Source organism: Protopterus annectens, chromosome 10.part0 (genome assembly GCF_019279795.1).
Source record: "Protopterus annectens isolate FY-2018-M chromosome 10.part0, PAN1.0, whole genome shotgun sequence".
Lineage (NCBI taxonomy): Eukaryota > Metazoa > Chordata > Ceratodontiformes > Protopteridae > Protopterus > Protopterus annectens.
The window spans coordinates 892914938-892921496 of NC_056744.1; the positions used below are offsets into that span (position 1 = coordinate 892914938).

The 6559-nt window shown below is 36.4% G+C and overlaps 2 non-coding genes across 2 annotated transcripts; both read left to right on the forward strand.

Moving 5' to 3' along the window:
* Positions 1 to 3120: 3120 nt before the first annotated feature.
* Positions 3121 to 3209, forward strand: TRNAR-UCU. The gene is given in 2 exon segments: positions 3121 to 3157; positions 3174 to 3209. It is a non-coding gene; the product is annotated as a tRNA-Arg (tRNA).
* A 2242-nt stretch (positions 3210 to 5451) lies between these two features.
* TRNAR-UCU lies at positions 5452 to 5539 on the forward strand. The gene is given in 2 exon segments: positions 5452 to 5488; positions 5504 to 5539. It is a non-coding gene; the product is annotated as a tRNA-Arg (tRNA).
* Positions 5540 to 6559: the final 1020 nt, after the last annotated feature.

A 6559-nucleotide genomic window follows, 5' to 3' on the forward strand; every position in this document is an offset into this window, starting at 1 on the left:
GGTCTTGGGTAAAATAGTGTCAGGATGTATGAGCACCATAGTCAAGGTGAAGAGTTCTAGACCTCTACTGAAGCACAGAAGAAACACAGGAATTCGAACACACGTTTTAAGGATATCAAGGAACTCTTGCAACTCCTCAGTCTCAACATGCCACCTGAAATATATCAACATTCTAATATGTAATTAACTAACTTAACTGGAGTATAGTTGATGCCAAAAAAAGCAAAGATATTTGTCAAGCATTGAAAGTATCATGGCATTCCCTTCATAATATCTTTACCTTTTCAGTAAAGGTGGTATATTTGATAATGGGTAGAAGAGAAGAAAAGAATGGGGGGGGGGGGGCATCCAGATGGGAGGTATGCAGTAACTGCAGACATTCTGCAAAATAAATAAATAAAAACAGATAATGCTCTATGTTGCTTGTACCTCATTATACAAAGATTTCGCCAGCTTAGCCAAACACATTGAAATCTGATTTAACTCCAATGTTAAGTTGTAAGTCTTTCAACAAGAAGCAACTCCTAAAAAATAAGCATAAGCATTATCAAAATTAAAACGTATATCCAAGCCAATGTTCATTTCTGACTGATAGTATCCCTGATTTGGGCCTTTATCTTATCCTCTCTTTAGCTTTTTCAAGGATTCTCAAGTGTGCAGTGAAAACACTTATTTCAGAAAGCCACAAAAATAAAAATATATAATACATCAAAATAAACCAGCACAATACTAATACATAATTATCTGTCTGCTTAATCACAATTTATTTTTATTTATTTTAATATTGGTTACATGTGTGGACAACTGATCACATCTGTCCAACTGAAAACTCAGCCCATGTTACAAACAAGAAAGTCATGCTGTGGACCTGTGGTCATTTACTATTAGTAAAAAAGTTTAACTGCACATTTACTAGTAATGATCACAATGCTTGCAAAGGAGTGTAACTGAAGTACACTCATTTAAATGCCATGGCACAGGATTTCATATTTAATCAATGTATTTAATAGATAAAAAAAAAATTGTTACGTTGTATATTTTGAAATGTTGACCCAAAGAGTAAGTAGAAATTTAGCAAGTGAAGTGAAGTGGGAAGGGTTTGAAGGCGAGTTACAATAAAGTGTGAAGCGTAGTAAAAAGTAAAGTATAGAATGGGTAAAAGAAGTAAAGCTTAGAGGAGGGGATGTTGGAAAGAAGGTGCGAAATATTAAAACTGAAACCAAAGAAGAAAAGACTGTGTGATGAAATGAAACAGTGAACAGTAAATGATTTACTGGACGAATAGAGTTAGGTGATCTGGCCTGCAGTCTGACATTTTCTCCAACAGATACCATTTGAACTGAGGTCCGAAGTGGTTGTAGTCCATAAAAAGTCTTTCGACTATTCCCGGTTAGGGGTTGCCACATCGGAACTCCTGTCCGCTAATGATTGGCAGTTGTTTTTACAGTACCGAGTTGCCAGCCCAATGCCCAACCTTCAAAGATGGCACACCCATTCACGCACGCACCTACCTGCATGTCTTTAAAGTGGTCTGGAAGTGACTGGTACAGTTTAGGAATGAGAATAGAGGCATGCAAGACCACAGGCCAAAAATGTACCCATACTATTACAGTTTAATGATGCATTACCCACTTTCTTTCATTATATACTGCTTAATTAAAAATTACCATCATCTGCAGGACAGTAAGAGCTGGTTAGTTAAGTCTAGGACTATAGTCGGTTTCCTAGCTTCACACATGTATGCATATGGAACTATACTAGGGTTGCCACCTGTCCCTCTTTGTGAGGGACAGTCCCACTTTGGGTAGTTTTGTCCTGAGAAAAAATCTAAAAAATGACAAATGTCCTGAGATATTAAGCCAAAAAAAATTTACTAAGTTTTCTTTAATAATTGCATAAAACAGTTATTTTGTATCTGAAACATCTAAACATTATATGAAATAGCATAAGCAACTTGTATACTACAAGAAAAAGCTTTTATTTGGACAAAAACTGTGAAGTTCTGTCCTTTGCACTCCCCGTGGGCATGTCAGTCCTGCAAAATTGCACGTTTCTACAAACAATGTCCCACTTTGGGCATTTGAAAAGGTGGCAACCCTAAACTATACCTTAAAATCAAGGGATGTCCCTGATTTTGGCTCAAGTTTGTGCAGCAAAATGTTGTGGCCTACATAAAAATTATGGCAGTCATTAGTAATTTTGTTTCACAAAATGCTTGTCAATTCACTTTCTCTAATTGTATCACCCTTCTAAGTCAGTGGCACTAGTATTTACACAGTGTCCCAGGAACATGTGTCCTGATTATTATCTGAATGTGTCCCTAATTTTGGAAATGTATACATATTAGTGATTATCCTGAACCTGTGATACAAAAAGTGAACAATACAAGGTCAAAACATTAGAAACTGAGTTATCTGTATTTCTTTCTTGACCAGGTAACAGAGTTATGCGTAAATGGTTCAAAAGCAACTAACAATACATACATGATTGTATCTGCAGCTAATGTACCGATACAATAATAAGGAAGGATGCAAATTTGCCGTTTTCGTCGCGTAAACAGCTTGGATTTACATTTCACTTTGTGGTGTACTGTACTTTTGTGCACTACCAAACAGCATGGAAACCTGTCCGCAGCGAACACAAGACAGAACTCACTTGATACACCCGTCAATCTAATTTCTACTTCCATACAACCCACTCTCCCACAACCATTTTAATAAACTGTACCCATAACCCAGTTTAAAGATAACGAAACCGTCTTAGTAGTAGAAGACGCAATGCAGTGCTGTGATTGTTGCCAGATACCGTTATAACGCGCAGCAACCTATACAAAAAACCCACAGAAAAGCCTTAGTAACGAAAGTATTGACAGTTCAGCTGTGCGTCGCCTTTTTGCGCTTATAACGGTTACAATGAAATGAATTACAATGAAATGAAAATCGCCATAGTTTGAAAAGCAGCCGAACTCCAGAGTGGGGACTTTTAGATAGTTTACAGCTCTGGTAAGACGCTGAGCAAAACAGGACATAGCCATTAACTTACTAAAATAAACACATACATTCACAGTGGAATGGCATAAATTCAGAAAGATATACAACATCACGTGAACAACCAACAGGTGGCTCCGTGGCGCAATGGATAGCGCATTGGACTTCTAGACAAATCATGAAGTGATTCAAAGGTTCCGGGTTCGAGTCCCGGCGGAGTCGGGATTCTTTTAACGTAATTTCTATAGATTCTGTCATATTTCCCTTTCCCAAAACGACATGTATGTAAATTAGCCCGTTTCGTAAAACCACTAAAGTTAAAGCGCTGCTAATCTATGCAAAAAACTTACTAATTGTATCCGATTACGTCATATCCGAAAAAAAACAGGCGCTACTGCATTACATTATACTTAGTATCTTTTTGGGGTTTATACAAAACGAGAACAAGTATAGTTCATGCAACGTTGGTTATGCAAATCATCTCAGCATTTTTTTTTACTTTTCTGAGATGTCCCTAATAATAACCGAAAAATGTGTTCCATCCCTCCTATATTCAAAAAAAAAAGAAAATATAATGGATTACACTCACTAAACGCAACCATTGTTACTTAAAAAATGTTTACCGGGAAAGTCTAACTGGAACAGTTCCATTTTTCCACAGAGATCCAGGAAGGAAAGCACCCCCACAGCGTTTTTGAAATTCAGATTGCATCTATACATCTCAGCTGTCCAGATTTTTGACTGATATTTTTTGCCTGTTCCTCTTAAAAATGTGTGGTTTTCTGGCAAATCATTGGGGAATAAAGTTACTAAATAACAACACATTCGAGTTTCAGACTTCATATCCTTCAGAAAAAGTGCATGCTAAGACAGATCCAGTTATTCAGGCAACTTTTTAAGTTTATAAAAGCAACATTTAAAATGTGTCCCTATTTTTGGACCTTTGTTCCCCCACTATGCCATTCTTCGTCCAGACTTTCTGCACTAACAGGTTGAAAAGTATAATTGCAACATTTTTAAACATTTTATAGCAAGTAGAACTGAAGCATTTTACAGAGGTTAGAAATGTAACACTATTACTTTGATTTTTCAGTTCCGCAGAGAACCGGAGAGAAAAGCTCCACACGCGCGCACACACAGTTTTTGAAATTCAGATTGCAACATTTTTTAAAAGCATTTTTACAGCAATTAGAATTGTAACATTTTTACAGTGGTTAGAAATATAGCACTATTGCTTTGACTTTTCATACAGGTATACGTATAGATCACTGACATATTATGCTGTACACGCACAGGTGGGATACATCTATATTTAATTCACATCTTCGTTTTGCAGCAATCGTTAATGCAATACCTTTGAACTTATTTGCTCAAGAATTGGGTACAAAGACAAAAATAATGAAGGACAAAGGCCCCAAATCAAGGATAAATTTCAAACACTGCTCTTACGCACTTATAAAGTCAATAGAATCATTCTTCAGAAAATGCACGTAGAATGGCACGCTTTGCATCAACGTGCATTTTCTGAAGAAGTACACTATGTCTGCAATCACTGATTGTAATCCTCAGTGACTTAACAAAAACTGTACTTTACCAGGTACAGGGCAAAGATACCAGACAAAACCAGGACCAAGATGAGCAGTATTTAAAGACTGATTTAGTGCGTGCAGTATTTAAAGTGCCTTCCGCGTCTTATTTTTGTTTTGGTTGCAATTCAGGAAGCAAAAGGTCGACACTTCAGAGCTATGACAGAAAATGGTATATATACCCCGCTTACTACAGCAAACCGCATATTAATGGTGAGGAAGCGTAAGGAAAATGTGTGTGTGTGTCTGTGTGTGTGAAGCCATTCCGAGAAACGCGTTAAACACTTGGGCATCTCTGTTTAACGTTAATGTCTAATCTCTGTTAATCGTTTTCACTAAGGACGAACATGACTATTTTAAATGCGATCATACAAGGAGAATTAAATCGGCGTAACTAACAAAGTAGCACTGTTCTCCAGTCAATTCAGAAGCTGCGCTTTATACATGCTCACCCAACCCGTGAAACGCACTCATTGCTCAACAGCCTTCTCTTTTTACCATGTATTCATTGACCTAAATAACTTTGATTTAACACTATACATTAGTTTTACTTTACACAAACAGCGACATATTTGTGACTTTACTACCCGCCGCTGTAGCATACACATCCATCGAGGTTAGTACATAACTATTAACTTTCATCAGGAGTAAATATTTGTGTTTAGGTATTTTTCACGAATTGGTTGCAGAAAGTTTTTGATTAGAATGAACTGTTGCTAGTAAAACAACTTCTGTAAGCCCTTTTCTTAGTGGTTTTTGAAACGCTGTTGTACTTTCAGTGGACGGCACCAATCGTTATAGAAGTACACCATTACAATAGTGATACGTCATCACGTTTTCTTATGATAGATACAAGAAAAACAAAATGTCCAACAGGTGGCTCCGTGGCGCAATGGATAGCGCATTGGACTTCTAGTGAATGCATAAGTAATTCAAAGGTTCCGGGTTCGAGTCCCGGCGGAGTCGAAAATTTTATTTATTATTATTTTTATTAATATTAATTTTACAATTAGACAAAGGATGTCCCTGTCACAATGCGCATTTAGGTTGGTACAGTTTTCTGCATTCCAGAGTTTACGGTGTGCATTCTTTTTTTAAGCTGTTAGCCATACCTCTTGACTGTCCCTTGTTATTATAAATCACGTTTTAGCACAGTCCTTCTTAATCCCTCCTATAACTTCTGACTTCCGAGGGAAAAATGGTGATGAGCTACACTACACTTAATAATGACAATAACCGAGTTATAAACTTCCTTTTCTTCATGAAATGTGTATTAATTATTTGTCTCTTAATATGTCAATGTATCAGGGTAGCAGTACTGTAAACTATAGTTTACATTAATAACTATAAACAATAGTAATTGTCTAGCCTCTGAATTTGCTAAATCTGCTTTCAATATATTATATTATAATATAGCAATATAATTGGATAATGGCATACTACCAAGTACGTAATTTTAGTTAATTGTTTTGCTTATTGTACAGAATGTGTCTTTCAACTTTAGAACCCAATATGGTTACATTATGGTATACTAGCAATGTATATAGTTTTATTTGAATGCTCTTATTGCATTGAGGAGCTTTTCTTGCCGGGCCTCCACTGAAAATGGGCTCTGTACGGCCCAGTGGACTTTCCCGGTTAACAAACTGCAAATAAATAAACAAACTTGTTCCTGATGATTTTCTATGGATTTCTCCCAGGCATAATTCTCAACCTCTTAGAAGAAAAAATTTGGACAAAGCAGAAAGTAATGAGGGAAAGTGCTCCCAAAATACGGACAAATTTTAAATATTGCTCTTATAAACCTAGAAAGTTTTTAGAATAAAATTGTGTTATCATGCATTTTCTGAAGGATATAAAGTCTCAAACTCAAATACCTGTCATTAGTGAATTCAATCCTCACTGATATGCCTCAAAAAAAAAATTCACAAATATTATGAGGAGCAGACCAAAAATATGAGTTAAAAGTCTGGACATGCGAAAATC